This window comes from Ptychodera flava, chromosome 17 (assembly GCF_041260155.1).
Source record: "Ptychodera flava strain L36383 chromosome 17, AS_Pfla_20210202, whole genome shotgun sequence".
NCBI lineage: Eukaryota > Metazoa > Hemichordata > Enteropneusta > Ptychoderidae > Ptychodera > Ptychodera flava.
In genome coordinates, this window is record NC_091944.1 from 39,501,621 (window position 1) to 39,521,217 (window position 19,597).

General features: G+C 37.6%; 1 protein-coding gene and 1 long non-coding RNA gene across 4 annotated transcripts in view; one reads left to right on the top strand and one right to left on the bottom strand.

Annotated features, from left to right (window-relative positions):
* LOC139116311 (germ cell-less protein-like 1) overlaps positions 1-19,597 on the bottom strand; it is a 353,529-nt gene that overhangs the window by 28,681 nt on the left and 305,251 nt on the right. The window lies entirely within an intron of this gene.
* LOC139116304 (uncharacterized) lies at positions 1,417-15,639 on the top strand. Of its 2 annotated transcripts, none has more exons than XR_011548277.1 (3): positions 1,417-1,808; positions 11,977-12,101; positions 14,471-15,639. It is a non-coding gene; the product is annotated as an uncharacterized lncRNA (long non-coding RNA). The 2 variants fall into 2 exon arrangements; XR_011548276.1 differs by having other exon boundaries at positions 11,983-12,101.

A 19,597-nucleotide genomic window follows, 5' to 3' on the forward strand; every position in this document is an offset into this window, starting at 1 on the left:
CACTGCCCCCCCCCCCCCCCCGCCGAATAACTGACCAGTCCTTATTATGAATATTGTACGACTTAAGCAGTTATGACTTCCAAAGAATTCCTAAGACAGACACGTTTTATAACAACCTGGTAGCCTTACAATCCATCATAATCTTTCGCAAAATGTGCTCGTTCTTCAGACCGTGCTTCAACCACATCAAAAATCGACTCGGGGCGAGTCAAGGCTGTTTACCGGCATTGCTGCTGTTGCTAGCTTCAATTTTGCGACCGTGACCCGATGATATACGATGATGGATTTCATAAAAAAGTGCTAGAATTTCGCTTTTCCAGGCCCGTCAGTACAGGTTGGTAGTTATTATATGAGACCGATTTCAAACCATGTTCAGAATTGATGAAATAAACAGATATGATCTCCAAAAACCGTTTTTTATTCAATTGATTCATCACCTTTTCGCGTAGACCTCGCTGTGTGTATTCACATTATCGTTCGGAAAGATACCGGTATATCTCCTATATACGTAAGCTGACATGGAGAACATCGTCAGAACTACAATATTTCTGCAAAGTCGCAAAACATATTGCACCTAATTTCAGTAGGTTAGGCCTATAGGATACGACATCGGTCAAATGAGGGTGAAATATTGTACTGCAGTTCTTTCTTTCAATTTTTTTTCTTTCATGTGCTGTATTCTCAATTCCCTCCATACTATTTTTGAGCATAGCCGGCGTGTACATAGCAACATTGTGGGTGTTGAAATGAATCCAAATCTGGCTATTACAACAGTAAGAATGTTGTATGTAGGCCCTACAATAAAGAAATTGATTACAAGATGCACGATTGGCTGTATCTGCAGATGCACTATCAATGTTAATATCAATGTTATACTAGCCACTTTGCACAGTTCAACCCGTCTAACATACACACGCACACACATATCTACCAAGCAAGATCATAGAAGAGATACATGCAACAAACAACGGATGAATTCTTCAAAACCGTCCTCAAAATACAAGCAATAGGCCTATACTTCGTATGACTCACACACGATTATTTCCCAAAGTTTTAATTAGGCCAAATAGCTGCTATTTTTTACCATCTTGAAAAAGATCTCGCCAAATATCCGGCTCAGTGCACTGGTTGGGCACGTCTGTGTGCCTAACACGGAATATTCATGAAGATAAAAAATGCGTAAGCTGCTTTGTACATGCAGAGAGGCTGGACTGCAGCCTGATGCTAGGGGGTCAATGTGTACAATGATGTACCTTTATCTGGCGAAACACGAAAATATGGTTCTGTCAGCAATATTTTTGTCTAACGAGAGCAAAATAAATAACATTTTCTTCAAGATTGAGTAAAAAATGATAGTTATAATCAAATTCTTTGCAAAGTTCATTTCGTGAATATTTGAGCACTTAAGGAGTCATACTCAGAAGACGCTATTGTTAACGTTTGGCATGGCGTGGCGTGGCGTCGCTTACATCTGTACATCGTACCATTCCTACCCCGTGATCGTGCCGTCAATAATCTTCAGTTGTCGATATTTTAGCTTCTACTGACATGTCCCGTCGGTGTTTAGGAATGTCTGCTAAAGAGTCTACCCTTGAATTCCTGGACCATCTCGACGACTATGCGGTACGTTTGAATCTAGTGCCAGTGTGTCATCGACCGTGTCATGCAGTTACGACATGGTCCGACAAGCTAGCTTTATTCTCCGTTCAACCGGGACAAAACTCGCCAAAACGGAAGAGAGTACCTCTTTTCCGCACCAGCCCTCGATCGTCGCCGAGTCCTGCATCAGCTGGACGGCTCTATACCAGGTAAGCTTATGTATAGCTGCTGTCTTATTTTTAACCAGCCCGATTGTGTCTAAGATACGTCTACTCCTTCTTTTATAAACGTGTTCAGCAATGTCTGTATCCGGCAAAGTATCTAACGTTTGTTTGTTTTAAATCATCGATATTCCTGATAATTTCAATGAACATCGAATTTCCAGGTCACTTTATGCTAAATGTGACTTTTAGTGGTACATGTATGCACCCCGGGATGACTGTTGATTCATGTCAGGGACCGGACAAAAATTAAGGGGGGGGGGATGGTTGGTGTTTTTAAAGGCCTGTGTTGGCACCAGAAAATTTACACACCAGATTACATTTCAATGGAAAACAACAAGCTATCACCCCTCCATAGTCCTCTTACATACTAGAACAAAGGCAATTCCAGGGATCAGCAAAAGTGCCATTTTAAATCCATGGAAAATAATGACCCTTCAAAAAGTGTTAGCAAGAAAAAGATTATCCCTCCCAAATTTTTGTATGACCAGTGAGTCACAGTCTGTATTAATGATCAGGGCTTGACAATTCCTATCGCCTGACGCCCGGGACAAGTGAAATTTCCATTCGGGCAAGTCAAAAATAAAATCTGGTTGCCCGCCGGACAAGTTGTTTATACAACTTCTGGCGCAATCAACGCGAACCTAAGTTGTGGTTTGTGTACATGTCGCCCAATTTGTGTTGTCGTTCACACAAAATAAATGTCAATCACTGACTTATTTTAGATACAATTGTGACGTTCTTCTGCGATTCACTTGCCGACTCACACACAGTGTTGGCGCTAGGAATTTTTTCATTGTAGCCACAGTCTGTTAGTGTGGCTAAAATGATCAAATTTTTTTTAGCCACAAGCAATTTTTTTTAGCCACACCCAACTAATCAATTTCATATACAAATTGCACAAACCTTATTTTCAATAACGTTTGTACTTTATTATCCACATGTTAGGCCAGGGCTTTTGTACATACACTTTAATTCCTCAACAGATAAGCTGCTGAGCACATTTTCTGCCAATTTTATTGCTGCAGATAATAATGACCAGGAGAAGAGTAACCCTTGCCAAAGATATCATCTTGTGCCATGCTTGTACAACTTTGCGACAACCTTCACACAAGTTTTAAAGGCAAGACCTTAACTTGTTTCAAGGTTTGACAAGGTTGTAAGATATCACAGTGAAAACTTACAATCTTGTACCACGCTTGTCATAATTAAATTGCAAGGTTTGTAACTTCAAGTTTGTCACAAGCACTTCACAAGCACTTCAGTCAAGCCAGGTTATTGGTGCAAATATGCAGCAACACATGATTGACAGATTGCCCACTATTTCATTACCAGGGAGTATAGTGTGTACCATTGCACTTCGTGACCTGTCATATGCAAGCAACACAAAATTGATCTTTCATTTGTATTTTATATTCATTTATTTTCGTAACAGACAATCCTCTTGTTAAAATAATAATATTAAACCGGTATATAATTGACACTTCAGTTAAGCTGGCATAACTCGGCAACATTGCATGGATATAAGAGCGCATCTATAGTATACCGTAGTGACATTAATAATAGTACCCTTTGACAATGCGATTGGGTAAATCATGGTTGGATCGACAACTGAATTTTTTGGAAAACAAATTTTTAAAAAAGGGACTTGTCTGTCTTGCAAGTTACACCTTGTATGTTCTACGAATGATACCAAAATGCAAGCAGTTTCGAACGAAATGTGCGTCTGTTATGGTCTGTACGGACACGTCGTAAACTTTTGTATACTGCAAATCTGTACCTTAAAAATATCGACTGATGAGAACTTTTCATTGTAGAAACAGACAAGTAAATGTCAATGCATTCAATGTTTGGTATAAGCAAGGACCCGCTACTCCCTCCAAGCAGAGTAGTGGCTGTGCTCGAAGCTAGCTAAATATCACATCATAGTAGGCCTATATGGTACGTACATTCAGTCCCTCTATCCACAGTGTGTGTCCCATCGATGTCGCTAACAAAATCTCGCCTTCTGACGACATGAATTGAGGTAAAAGGCTTTTGTCCATGTGTTCAGCGTTAGAATTATATTGCCGAGCACAAATTTGAGGTTTAGGATTACACTCCATCCCGAGCCGCTGTACGCAAATCCAATGCGCTACTTGCAACGTCAAACACGTCCTCTGTATCCAGCAACGAGGAGCCTAGCCGACGTACATGTTTACACTCTGAGGTCACGGTTCATCAAGTTCAGTTCGCGTATTTATATTGATTCTTGGTGCTGAAAGAATTTTTACTCTCTTTTTAGTCTTTCTGTGGTAAAAATAACCATTTTCATTAAACTAATAAATTAAATGCTATATTAAGTATGATATATAACGGATTGGTGCAGATGTAGAGTCAATTCCAGCGTTTAAAATCGGAACTACATTATCAATCGCATAATGATATATAGATATCACTTCCGTTAACGTCATCAGGCTTGATCGGCGCGAAGTTAGATTTTGGTACCATCGGCTGTGTACTTGTGATCAGGGAGTTATCTAGTGGACAATTTCGTGATCTTTCTATGGAATCGCCAGCCAAATGATATCACAGTGTTGGAAAGACGTGTATACAGTACCAGGGACAGACTGAGTTCTAATTTTGTGAACGCGAAAAGCAGTAAAGATGCTGACTATATTTGTATGTACATCAGCCACGGTTGTCGTGGAGGGACTGTGGTACAGCACGGAGACGGGAGACCTGCAACCGAAAATCTTCCAGCGTCTGCGAGCCGTTCACAAATGTAAGTCAATGTACCGTCCGTCTGTACATTGCTATTATGTTCTGTAATCCTTGTATTCCTATGTTTACCTACAGATAAATTTTCGTTGAGAACTGATTCACACTGAATTCACTTTCGTTTCACAACAGTTACAGTAACCATGGAGGTGGTACTACCTCCATGCAGTAACTAAGTGCTGAGATTTTTGAAGATTGTAGCCGTCGTGTATGTAAACAACATACAGCGAGTTGTCCGTTGTCGGACATTAAATCATTAAACGATCGTGAATATTCATGCATTTTTCTGCATCAATTTTTCAACTTGACTCTGTCTCATTTTCAAATAATTATTGATTTCTTTCATGAAATTTACAATGTTCGGTCAAACGGTAAAAGACTTACACTCTTCCCTGAACGATTTGTATTTTTCAGAATGCATTGCTGGTTCTCTAAATAAAGCCTAAAAGGGACAAGAAATTCAGAGAACAGAAAGCCAAATCGCAGCCTTTGACAGTAATGTAAATATAATGAAACTTCTCAAGCCAAAAGAAAATAACTTGAAGACAGTTAAGTGGCATGAAATGAACATGGCATATAAAATAAATTGTACCACAATTTGAATTTAACCTTTTTATTTCTCTGTTGTCTTTTTATTAAATAATAACTATTTGCGCTGACCATTGTTTCTCGTGAAACTGGTATTTCAGAGCTTAGTTGGATAAAACGCATCTTGTGCTGTCCACAGTCTGTCTTAAGATTTGTCAGGTTTTCATTGGCCATGTCTACAAGTGATTTTACAACTGTGTGTACACATCTGAGCTGAACTTATTATATTTTTGCAGAAGATAAAAATTTTGAAACTTGTGGTACAATACAAGAAATTTTGCTGCCTCTTAATTGTGTCGCTTCTTTGGTTTTCAATATGTATTCAGTTTTCTTATACTGATCCAGAGCTGACTTTTGTGGAATTATACCAACTTTTGAAGGCAATTTTGCATTTGTAATTTGCAGCAAATTTGCAGTTACATGGAAAATAATGTGCTGTATGGAGTTTGCGGCAAATTTTCAGTAACATTAAAATTAATTTGGCGGAAGTTGCTGCAAGGATTGTGCCGCAAATTTGCTGCAAAGAGTTTGCAGCAACGTTGCGGCAGGGAGTTTGCTGCATATTTGCAGCAAGTTCACAAGAAACCTAATTTGCATCTGAAAAATGAATCGCCGGCTTATTTGCAGAAAAAAGTTTGCTGCAAATTTACTTCAAAGCTTGCGGCAAATTTGAAGTAATAGTTTGCGAGAGGCCTAAAATTTTGGTAAGGTAATTGAAATTGAGATCTGTTGATGTAAGAGGTAAGTTTTAAGTCCAACGATGTACTTTGGATTTTGGGTAGGGTAGTTCAAATAGAGGTTTGGTGATGAGAGCCATATTCCAGCCATAATTGATGACATACTTTGTGTACACATACTCTCTAGCATGTTGTTGTCTCATTCTTGATTGCCAAACCTACACTCGTAACACATACAATATTGGTTCTTTTAATAATTTTGGATTTAATAAATAATGAAGTCACTGTGTTATCAAATCAGTCAAATCTGGTTAATATCCCGCAAATGTGGCACTGAGTGCCTGTGGCATGATGACCCCAACTGGGCTAAATATAGTTGCCTATGGCAACGGGCAGCAATAATGCTGGCAATGAAGCAAAGGCTTATGGGTAATATACAACCTTGATACAACCTTTGATAGATGAATATACCAGCAGACACTTATAGTGTTCCACAACCTTGTTAAAAGCTTGTAATTCTCAACCTTCCACTTTCCTGAACCTTTTGAATTGTTACAAGCTTGTAAGATTCAAACTTGTCCCATGCTTGTGTAAGTTTCATGTCAAGCGTGTTGACAAGCTTGTTAACACGGATGTGACAAGGTGGAGAGTCATATGGTCTGTACACTTGTCACAAAGTTGAAAACATAACTTGTCTAAAGTTTGTTACAAGCAGGTAACTTTTGTAAGGGAAACTCCAGGTCCTTTGTGAAAGTTGTATGTCCTTCAATTAAAAAAATATGTATTAAACAAAAATTGGTCTTAACTTTTCATGAATGCTGGTAAATAAATTGACCCCTCTCTTTATAGACAGGGACAAAAAAACTTCTGTTTATTTTTAACTTTATTATGACACAAACAACAAATAGAGTTCTTGGAACAAACGTTGCACAACATGTCATGAAAAAATCATCAAAGTCTTATCATTGGCCATAATTGTTCCTCTTTTTTATTTTTTACATGATTTAAAAACTGCTGTACATGACCATTATTTGGTGATCTGGATAAAATTACAGTGATTGCCTGACTATGCAAAGCATTGCCATAAAGTATCAAAGAAAACTATTGAAATAAACAAAATGCTTAGGTTTTGAAAATTAATTAAATTCACAAACTCAGTGAAAAATCAAAACAGCAGTTCGCAATACGACAAATCTATGATCAACCGACTCATCTGTAGTCTTACATTTTATACTTCCATGCATGCACAGACAAAAACCTTGCTGTAATTTGTTCGACCATGGTCTAGACCGTAGCTCCTCTGTCTTTGTTCTCTTCTCGGTGGTTTTCTTATTTCCTTTTTTTCTGTACATGTTTAGTGAATAAACATTCCGGTGAAATTCCAAAATCAAATTTCTTGCACACACATTCACTAGTAACCAGCTCAATCTTATCAAGTGCATTAATATCATTAAGCATCTATAAACACACATATATAGCTAGTTGTGTATTGAAAAAATCATGGTTTCAACAGACTACAATGTATAGTGAATGAACATTTTTGATGGAATCCAAAAATCAAATTTCTTGTACACAGATGTATTTTACCTCAAAATTTAAAGGGTACAAAAATCACATAAATTATCAAACCTGGATAAATGTACATATGTATAGGGGAAATTGTCAATATTTTGCCTAACAGATTCCAATGTATCATGATTTGATATTTTTTGGTGAAGCACTGTATTGGCCACATCTTGTTTTCAAATAGTTGCAATAGTTGCGCTAAATGATAACCCTGCCCCAAAGGTATGCATGACAATTCAAAAATGCTTTTTTTACAAAATAGCAACCACCCAAAAAAGCCTTACCCCCCAGTAATTTCTGTTCAGTCCCCATGAAAAATTATCTCAGGAACACATAATTGATACGCTCTATTGTTTGTTTAACCTCTACTCAAAATGGCTGTGCATGAAGGTTAATAATAAGATTATAAAGTGTTGCTATACTTTCTTTTGAAATTGCAATAAGTTGAATATGTTGGTAGATTTTTGAATTCAATCCCACAAGTCTCCTAATTCTTGTCGCTCAAATTTATGTATGTACTATGGCTCAATGACAGAAAAGAGCCCCTTGATATTTTTTTATCTTTTTTTACTATAGAGGCATTATATCCAGGTTGTCAATTTATTTCCTCTGTCACAATAATATTATTAATTTAGAAGGTTATAAATAGTGCTAAGTAACATGACATAGCATGTTTAATGCCCCACTAGCTGTATCTTGTGAAATTTGTTGACCTCAGAATATGTTCCCATTTTGTCGTGGTTTTCTCTGAATTCTACCCTCTGAAGGGATATTGGCTTTTACTGCATTAGGAATATTCCTCTGAGAAACATTTAAACAGTAAACTCAAATTTTAACAGCCATTTTGATTATCGTCCCCTTTTCAAAAATTGGTAATATTGACAAGGAGAGAGAACATACAATGTCACAGTTGAAAACATTCACCTCTAGGGTGAACATTCAATCTAGGATGTCAAAACAGGGGGCAATCATGAATGTGGGCCCGTACTCCTGTTCCAAGGGGGGTCATTCAACATACATGTAAAACCCTTGAATTTTCTGTGGAAAATACTATAGTCTATCAATATGCGACCTAAATAAAGTAATCAATATATTGAATTTATTAAAACCCTTTTCCTGCCAGACAGTATCACTTCCCCATCAGCCAAGTCAGTAAAAATGGTATTGAGCCAAAACATGACATATTTTCACCCACTTGGCTTGGTCTGTTATAGCATCTTTAGTCCAAAAGAATCAAGTTTACAGTTTTGAACAGCTTTCAAATGTACAGTATTATGTTAAAATACACCATATGAAATATGTTGTGTTTCATTAATTTTAACCATCTAGACCTGGTGGTGAAATATGGACTTGCCAGGAAAAGGGTTAAACATACCGGTAACTTGTATGTATTAGGAAATTTATGATCATTTGTTCTGACCAAAGAGTTTTGCTCTTGAAAATCAGAAAATGATGCTGTTCAAAACGAGCATAACTGACCTGCATGGATGCTTTCCTTGCAGTGTTCAACGTTTGTATGGACTGTGACATTGTAGACTCTTCAATTTGAGGGCATACATGTACCCATCATTTACATTCATCAGCAATGCCACATGCATACAGCTCCAATGCACTGTTGACTCTACATCAGTCCTTTCTACCCAACTTCCTTTGCACCACCTTATATCCACCAAAAATTTAATCAGCTGTGTACAGGTTTATATTTATGTCATAAAAGCATTTATCATTACTTTCTGCACAGAAACAGTGATTTGTTGAAGTTATCCATGAAAATAAATATCAAAATCAGGCAATATGGAGACCTTTTTAGCCTCCACAAAGCATGCCAGAAGAAATGCCCAGATGATGATGTAAAGTTTTCGGGTTTTGGTGCATTGACTAGGGGGTCTGATCTAGGGAGTCTCATAAACAGCTTAGATATTATGCCTGCCTGTAAGTATTACAGATGTACTAATAATCATGCGCGAGATTTCAATAAGGCATTCTGCATGATTCGAAACCTGAAGTGAAAACACCGCCTCTAAAAATTGTTGCCGGTAAAGATTGGCACGACATGAGTTTTCAAAATTATAAGTACAGTGCATGTTTTTATGTATGCAAAGACCGTTTCCAAGAATATTTCCCGACATTTTTCCCAATGACTAGTTGTGAGGTTGTGGCTTTCAGATTTTAACCATTCTCAATTATTTTCCCAAGACTGCACAATTGACAGCAGAAAACGGCTACTCGGATTTGCAATCTCTTCCTACCTCCATTGCGGTTTCTAATTACCGGTAACTCACGATTAGAGTTCAAAGTGAGTTGTGAGAACAGGAAAATTGTAGTGTGTAGTTTATGACTGTACTTTGAAAGGATAAATTGAAATTTCATTTAGTGCCCCTGAGAACATGAAAGTGTGTATGCACAACTATTGTTTGTTGGATGAGGGACACTCCATTTAGAGTCGACAGATGAGCCATTTCTGGTCATTTGCTTTGTCTCTCCCTCCCCCCACCCCATGGGGAACGGTTCTTGGAATTATCTCGTCATCCGCACATTCTTTGTCCATATGTTACTAAAAAATTAGCACGTGACTTTAGAATTGGCATTTTTCTATAACCATTCTTTGTTATAAAAAGAGTTATCCATATTTTAAAACCAGCATTGCAATGGCTAAACATGCGGAGCAATTTCGTCATGCAATTCTCTTCGGGCATTTGAAATCGAACATCGCTTTTTTCAAGTGATAATAGCTAGGTTGCAATGCTAATCAAAATGTTTTGGATAAAAATACAAGCATTTTGGGAGTTCATTTCTTCATGAGGCGATATCGAAGATGTGTTCAGCTCCAGGCCTCCCGTAACGTTGTAGCTTATACCGTTGAGCTACCAAAAGAGCCATGCTTGTACAGCTTCCTTCGGTAACTGGTGGAGCCACATGCCCTTCTTTTACTTCTGAATTCATTGGAAACACCAAGTTCGAAATCCTGGAGTTCAAAGTCGCTGAATTCCGATTCAAAGTTATAAGGTTGAAGGCAAAGTGTGTCCATTGGGCAGTAGCTCAATACAAACGTACAGTAGATCAGACCCCTAGTGATACCCCCTAACTTCCTCAACCAAACACGAAAACTTAACGTCATCTTAGGTCAAGCCTCTCTGAGGAATTCCGATAAGTGGCGCTTCCATATGGCGAAAATGGCGTCATACACATCAATTAAGGTAGAACGCGCCTCGGGGACAGATATTCGGACTCTCAAACTTCTACAATTTTTTTCTGATCTACCACTTGTGGGGGTTCATTTTAAAACTCTTGGAGAAAGAAAAACTTTCACCGTCTTAGTTTTTCGAAAATCCAAAATTTTATTTTTCCCCATAGAGTTAACACAGGGATGGCGGCCATTTTGAATTTCAAAAATCGTTAAATCGTGGGTTATTTGTTTCTCTGGTTCCAAAATTTGCATGGTGACCCCCTATTTTTATTTTTGATTTTGAAAGAGAATGGTTGAAACTTTTTTTGAGGAAAGTTTGAGCAAAAGTTTAAGTCTTTCACTTTCGAGGCGCATACTACCTTAATAAAACATTAATTTCCAGGAGAATCATTAGCACATATCTCATCTCTTCATCATGAATGTTACAAAAATATTACACTTCAACTTTTAAAGGCAGGTTGATATTTGGGTGGGCTATCCCTTTAATATTTCATGACACTATGACTGAGGTGAGGTGATGACCTTTGGGGAGCCCAACTTCACTGCGCGAATGAATGAACTACATGCATTTGCGTGAACTCTGTGTGACCAAACCATTCAGAGAATGTTGCGTCCTGAGTGGTGCATCAAACAGTGAAGTAAGGGCCATTCAAGATCTTATAGCATGAATTGCACACTGCTCTGTGCAGTTTATGTGAAGATTTCAGTGCAGATATGCACATTATCCACCGTATGCACGGTGGGATTTAATGTTTGGGCAAATATTTAATCACATCGCAATCTTCATCTTGGCCAAAGTTGCATGTACAGTCCCAGTGGGTAGTTAATAATAAGTGTATACATCACCAAAATCAGTACATTCTCACAAACTTATTTCGGCTTGAATGTAAAATAAAAAAAAACAATGCTAGAAGATACAGCTAGTCGGGGCTTTAAGTTAACATGAGATTAATTCTAATCTTACCTAAACATGATATGTCATTTTATTTCGCATCATTTCAATTCATTTTTAACTTTCTAAATTATTTCTATTTATGCTGAAATAGAAATGTGGTGTTATTGTCAACATGCACATTTTGGATATTTATATGACCATGGATGTAAAAAGAGTCAATTTTTCATCAATGGTCTGACAGTCTACAAGCTCTGAGATACTGCAGGAATGCATAGTGCAGTGTGAATCCAATTATGTTGAGCCTTTTCAGGCCATGAAAATGCTTGATATATTTCTGATTCAAATATGTGTCCATGGACTGTCAGATTAATATGGTTATTCATCGTCATTATCGTGACTTGAAATGTGATTCATCATCTGTGTTTGAGACAATTTGATTTTTCTCAGTAGGATTTTTAACTCTTTTTTTTATATTTCTGCAAGTTGCAGGTCCCCTGGAGGTACATGTATTTATTAGGCGTTGAACAAAGAGGGAAAGTGTAGTGCCCAAAGGAATGACAGCACTGTCACACAAAAAGGCATGCCAACAACTGGGAACAATATGAGAGGTATGTACTCTACAAAGTATGCACTGATAAGTTTTTAGTCTAAAGTAGTGAACTTTGAAGGGCAAGTTAACCAAAGCACCAGTGTTGGTGAATTATAGTACATGAACATGGTTAAGCAGAACCATCATGACACATGTACGACAATTTTACTTAGCTGAACTTTGATGTTTGGTTATATTTGCAGGGCACCTAACAGCCATAAGCGACAAAATCTGCCTTTATAATCTTCTTTTGAAGATACAGATGTAATCGATAGTGATGCAGCTTAGCCCATGTCAAATTTTGAAATCACAATGAAATATGTAAACCCTGAAAATTATTATAGAGGAGCATAGTGTTGAAACAACTTCAGGGGCTCTTCCATGAGTTCCAAAACACAAATGTACATGACATACAATAATTGCATAGTCAAACCAAGGAAATGTTCTTTTTAACACTGTCTCCCGACACTGGCCAAAATACTATTGAATGAATCCATGAAGTGTAATTTATGAACCTTGTCTGGGAAACAAAACTTTGAAACAACATCACAAGACAAACTGAGGTTGCAGAGTCTGTTGCAAATTGTGTAATGAAAGATGAAACAAGCTTCTGTTCTGATAACATGTTCCAGATTACATGACATGCTCAAAAACCATATTTTATCTTTTACTAAAATTGAACGAAACTATTTTCTGAACAACATACAGTGTGCAAGAAAACCATTGCTTTTTTTCAAAAATTGTAGCATAATATATATTTTTGTGTAATTGTACTGTCCCAAATACACAAACATAACCCCCAACAGATCACTAGCATGTGATTTCCAAACATTTAACAAATTCACCGCTCTCCCCTGTAATGAATCTAACAAGTATGTTATTGTTATTCAATCACCTTAATTCAAATGACATAATCCAGCGGGGACTCCATGTATGTCATCAGTGATGACTTCTAGATCAAGTACCGAAAGATTAACTTTTAATCCATACTATTACTGGCACACATACACAGTCACATCAATCTTTGATTTGGGTAATTCCCCAGCGTAACATGCCCTCTTTTTAGTTCAATATATGTATATGTTACAAGGCACTTTAGGTCAAGGCTGCATGATACAAAAATATTTCTATCTTCAATATTCCATCCTAATTTGACAGATGTAATATTCTAACCTATAGATCCTACTGTATTAGTTCTCGGCCAACAACGTACAAAGACTTGGTCCATTCGCTAAAACGCATAATTGACCATTCGCTAAAGCGCATAATTGATGACATGTTTTGCAAAATTATTATTGGAAGCACGACCATACTCCATGTGTCTGGGAGGTACATTGATTTTACAGTCTCTCCGAACAAAAACAGGAATATTTAGTCAATACCATAGGCAATGAATCAGTGAAAAAACATTTTGGTCTTCATATTTGTATATTTAGGCATAAACATGTCAGTTTGATGTACAACAGTACATAGATGACCAGTTTATTCAATAAGGGAGCATTCAGTTATTACAGCCGGGGGTAAGCCAGCACGATTTGAAGGGGGATGCTGCAAAGGGGGTCATGTATTTTTCAAACAGCATTGGGGGTCACTCAATTTTCTTAAGTAGTTGACCTGTTAAAAAGAAGTTTTAGTGTTCAAAAATATTCTGGGAGATAAAATGATTCGCTGCATGATTTCACTCGTGGTAGTCATTTAACTGTAAATCTGAACAAAAGTATAATTATCTGTCACATGAACATCTTGCTGTTGAAACTCAGAGGCTTGTCTTATTGTAAATCGAGCTCATGGAGGGCAATGAACAATTTCCATTACTTACGTATTAGAGATATAGCAACTTTTGTCAGGGAAAATATTTAAGTGACCTGTATACCACTAGTACCATGAAAAGTGAAATAGGTTTAGTTGAAATTCAAATATCAAAACTGTTGTCCTCATCTGAACCTTCAAACACCGTAATTCAATCAAGTACATTTGTATCAATTGTCAAACATCTGAGAAAGCACCGATTGTGTTTAAGACTAAATGATTCCGTCGTGTGCGGGCGCTCCGGCGCACTGCGACCTGCGACCCTTTACCAGGTAGGTCGCAGTGCACCGGAACGCTCGCATGCAACGGAATCTTTCAGTCTAATTGTGTTTGTGAAGCATTGAAAAAAAAAATTATTCATAGTTTTCTCATAGACTCCTGGTGTATAGTGAATCAACATTTCAGTGAATTTCAGAAATCAAATTTCTTGCATACATATCAGCATAACCATTCTTCTCTAGTGAAGTACTTTAAAATGAATTATCAAATGTCTATAATAAATACACGGATTTAAACAAAAACAAACAAAATTGATGGTGTACAGTCCTGATGATTTATTCTGTGTATCATTATTTCCAGGAACCGAAGTACAATCTGGGCTATCCAAGGACTAGCATCAAGCTGAAGACATTTTGATAGTTGTGTGTGTTTCTTCTGAGGATAGCAAACATGACAGAAGTTGCAAGGGTGGTGCCTTTATTCGGAGACTCTTGCCATGGGATAGAGAAAGAAGTGAAACTGCATATGGAAAAACACATGCATCAAAGGAAATGCATATTGAGGCTACCTTGCATTTAGGGCCTGGTATCAATCAGATCAGAGCCTGACAGACACATGACAATTCCAGCAGCATTGACAACTCATTACAGGACAATGTTTAATGTATAAGCATATTTTATACATTTTCTTGATTCTGCCAAAGGCTTAGTGATGTATTTTTTTGTTTCGAACAAAGACCACTCAACTTTTGAATTTTGTTAACCAGACAGAGGCTGTACTCATGAAAGTCCAACTGGGAACACTTTCTATATGTTATTACACCGACTGAGTCATAATCAGTGATTAAGCTGAATACCCAAAGCTGTACATGTGTGAATATGTGGACTGTACTCGACGGATTACTGGCTGAGTTATAAGACCAATAATTCTGTCTTAGTCTCTTCAGTGGCCATATTTGATATTTCATGAACAATGTGTTAAAAATGAGGTGCATCTTTGCAAACAAATTTTACAGATTAAGTACACCAACTTACAACTACAGTTATTTTTGGCAACACTGTAGCTTTATGTACATGCAATGTGCTTGAATCTTAGCTCGAGTCTAGGTTGTAATCAAAATATTTGTATGGCAATTTTCAATGATATGGCAGAACTCATTATCATGTGTGATCTGTAATAGATACTAGCAATGCAACACAAAACATAGCTAAATGTGGAGTCCTTTTCTACTTAGACATCCAAACACCCGGTACATCCAATTTTATTTTAAATCTTAGAGAACAATGGATTTATTATTTATTTGTTATAACTAAAGCCATAATTGCTGTGTAAAGTGAGTCAAGTTAAATCAGTTCTCAGATACTTGGTTGACAATTCAATATTGCATCTGAGAAGAAAACAATAAGTGTATTTTGTGTTTTTCACATGAAGTATATTGCTTGTATTTTTGAGGAAGTTTTGAGGAATTCTGTATTTTTTGTCCCATGTGATTTCCTATTTAACTATTTTAAATAAACAATTAAAACCGATACCTCTTCTATGATCTTGCTTTGGTAGAAATGTGTGTATGTTAGATGGGTTAAATGTGCAAAGTAGTTAATACAACAAATGAGTGCAGAACTACAGTACAATAGGTGCAAAAACAGAACAATCAGGTTCATATTTGGACCTACAAGATCCAAATTACAGAAGATTGAATATGTTTCTTTATGTTGTGCATAAAGATGTATAAATACAAATCAGGTTGATGCATAAATGTGAATCTTTATGCATCTGTAATGTCCTGCATAAAGGTGATTAAATTTAGTCAGCCATTAAACCCTTTTATGCACAAGCATAAAGGTGCATAAAGTTCCATCTTTATGCTGCATAAAGATGATTACAGATCATCTTTATGCAACTTTATGTCACCTTTATGCTGCGCATAAATCTAGATTTTCATCTTTTGAATTACACCATGATTTGAAAAATCTAACTGAAGTCACACTAAATAAACTGCATATCAAATTTCAATGCAATCGGACAAGCGGTTTCAGAGAAGAAGATTTTTTTACAAAAAACAGCAAAAAATGCCCAAAAATAGAAATATGCACATTTCACCACGACTTGAACAAATTTAAGTGAGGTAACCCCAAGTGAACTGCATATAAAATTTCAAAGCAATTGTTGACGGACTACGGACGATGACGGACGACGGGCACTGACGGAAAATTAACCTATTTGATAAGCTCCGCGTCACTGACAGCAGAGCTAATAACACTTTAAGGTAGCTTTCCGCCTTTGTTTTGGTATTTTGAGTCAAAAACACGATTTTTTTTTTATCCCTGAAAAGTATTCCTATAATATTGATCTTCCTGTGTGTAGAATATCTTGATTGTGAAGTTCCTATTTTTTGGTGAAATTTTGGAATAAAAATGTACGAGAGGCACAGGTGTACATTTTGGTGTTTGAGACTACCGTTAAGTCTTGATTGACAAGGGATTACGCTGAGCAAGCAGCGCATGCACTTAGACAACATCCGCTGTGAAAATCCCATTAACACCTACCGTTCACTGTGTGGGTCAAGACCATAGTGTGTACCTGGCAATTAGGCGTCGAAAGGTGGGTCTTACCGTTTTTCTCATAGGGGTGGCCGCTCCCAAAAGATCACAATTTATTGACACAATTGGACAAGGTCAGACTGATGACATTGTTGACGGTACAATTTCAGATGACACAAATGGCCCACACACTAAATGTTTTATCTGGGACATTTTTGTGCTTTTGTAAAAGCACCAGGAGTGGTGGATAAGGTTCGTAATGTTAAACATCTTTGAAGAGGCAGTCCCGTATACATAAATGGTACATTCCACTGGCGGCCTTAGTGACAGTGGGAACACTTGAATACCGCAACAGACACCCTTCATATCTTCAACATTCAATCAACATTGCGACGGCCTCTTTCAGCCGAAGTTTCGGCTTTTTTCGGCCCCAAGACATTTCAACACCCTGTTACGATTTATTTTTTTCCCTTATAGTAAAAAAAAGACCAGTCATATTCATAAGCGTGACCTTTGCGTTCTGACCAGTATGCTGTTTAGGCTCCCCTTTTCAAACTTTGACAGTGTCGGCGGCTATTACTATTGAAAATGATATGAAACTCTTTTTCTCACGGTTTTTCACCATGTTCTCACAAACTTTAAAGCATGTGAATGCTGACACTATACTTCAAAGTGTTTTGATTAGTAACATTTGGCACGAGTTCCCCAACCAGGTAGTGCCGAAACATGTTTGGTCGTCTTGGGGTCGGAAATTGTGCGGCCGAAACGGCTTTGCGCCAAAAGGTCTAGAAACCCAACATTGTCCGTTCGATGAGAATACTAACTAAGTTGAACAATTTATGAATAAAAATGAAATATCAGAAACCGCAGCACTGGAACTACGTTGGATTAGAAAATACAAGGCGGAAACAAATTTCATGGGCTTCAAGACATCGACAGCAAACTTTCCCAAGGCAAAATACCTATCGATGCAGAAATCACAGGCCACAAAACTCGACCACGGAGTGACGTCAGTAGGTGAAACATGTACGAGCGCGGTGAATGAGAGATCAGACGATACAGAAGAGCGAATGACACAGAAATTGTGTGGAAAAAAGCAGAACTAAAAGTCATGTCATCTAAGTATTTTGAAACTTTGAATATTGTTTTGGAGGTTGAAAAATCAGAACCCCTTCATGGTGCTGTGACGCAAAAATGACATAAAAAACCGCAAGTACCCAGATGACCGTGGTCGAGAATAGCTGCTTTGGTTTGCAGACGTTATGGCACAATGGCAGTGAACTGATAATGTCCAAGTCAATTCAATCCCGCGGTCCCGTTTTTCCTTGTCCCATTTCGTTTCCGGACCGCGCTATTACCCAATAATCGTACAATGCAACCACCCTACCATTAAATGAGAAACCGACCTTGACAAGGTAAAAACATACGTTGACTAACAAATGTTCATCGTACACCGGACCAATGTGAATCAAATGAGTTTATGGGAATGGACATGACAACATTGTTATCAGTTATAATGGCAGTAGCCAAAATGCTGCAGGACCGAAGACAAATTTCAATACGAATTTGACTGTCACAAAGTAATAACGTAATCGCCCTGAGTGTTCATCAACATGTCATCACTGGTCGGTAAACCATTCAATGTGACGCTTACGGGCTAACTACTTGAATACAGTGCAAAGCACCATCCTAATTCTGAGATTTACATGTAACGAAGACGGGTCTGATATCATGTTCACCTTGAATCGATGGTACTCATGTTGGATACGAACGACAGCAGATCTGTGACGTATGACACTTGACGAGCGGTCTATTGCATGCAACTTGCGCTTGATGAAATGACGTACTTTTCTCTATGTTCATGTTTTCTCAACTTCTCTCCTTTGACTTTTATGCCGCCGACAGGCGATTGGTTCATTTTAGCATAAATGACTCCAGAAATGGTGTTCACCCACAGCAATGCTGTACAGAGTGAGGACGAACTATTGTCTCAGATATGCTTGTAGTTTGATTAGTGTTAATCGGTTTTCAAGGCGCGTGAAGATCTAAAAAATGGCTGCTCACTGAATCCTCGATACTCTAACCGTAATGAATCACAGCACAGAGGTGTTCTATTTTATCTCCATGATCACAGACACCGCAAATGTACATCCACATACAAACGCATATATTTTTGTTGTCAGCCAATATTGTTTTCCCTATATCACTCATCGGGCTTGCTTTCCGCAGCCATGAGTCGTTTCCGAGGTCGAATCGAATGCTGCCATAAACTTACAATGTAGTGTACGCTTGTCATAGAAGTAATTAGTCCAAGGGCTCGTGTAGACGGCATCAAGATGCCGTAGCAGTTCCGACAGTTAGGTCAAACAGTTAATACTCTATTTAGTCCTTACAACTAATCAGTCAACAGCTTATGCATAATCCCTTCCCTGCACTCCCAAAGTTTATTTACTCATCAGCTACTGTGTAGATTGACCCTTTTTAGCCTCATTTCGAATGTTGACACTGATTTCAATGAATGAATATACTGTTGAAGTTGAACACTTTGATTTCACTATCTGGTTTTAGTGTTTTGTCGGTTGAGTACATTGTTTATTGCCATTCAAAAGTAAAAAAAAACCAAACCAATTTACTAAATTGCCTTTTTCTCAGTTTGGCATTTTGTCACATTGCAGCACGTTCAAAAGAGTTTAACTCGAGAACGCGTGGACGGAAGTTCACCAGATTTTCACAGACGTTTGTCAAGTAGGTTGTCTCCAAAAACCCTGTCTCAGTTTCTTTATGAATATTTTTAAAGTCGAGTTATTGCTGCTTAATTAGGCGGCATTGTTAGACTAATCGGTGGATAAACTTTGACTCAACGATGTGAAAAAACTAAGGCCTTTTACAAAAATCTGAGACACGGTTTTGTAGACAGTATTCTGAAGACAAATTGCCCGTTAACACC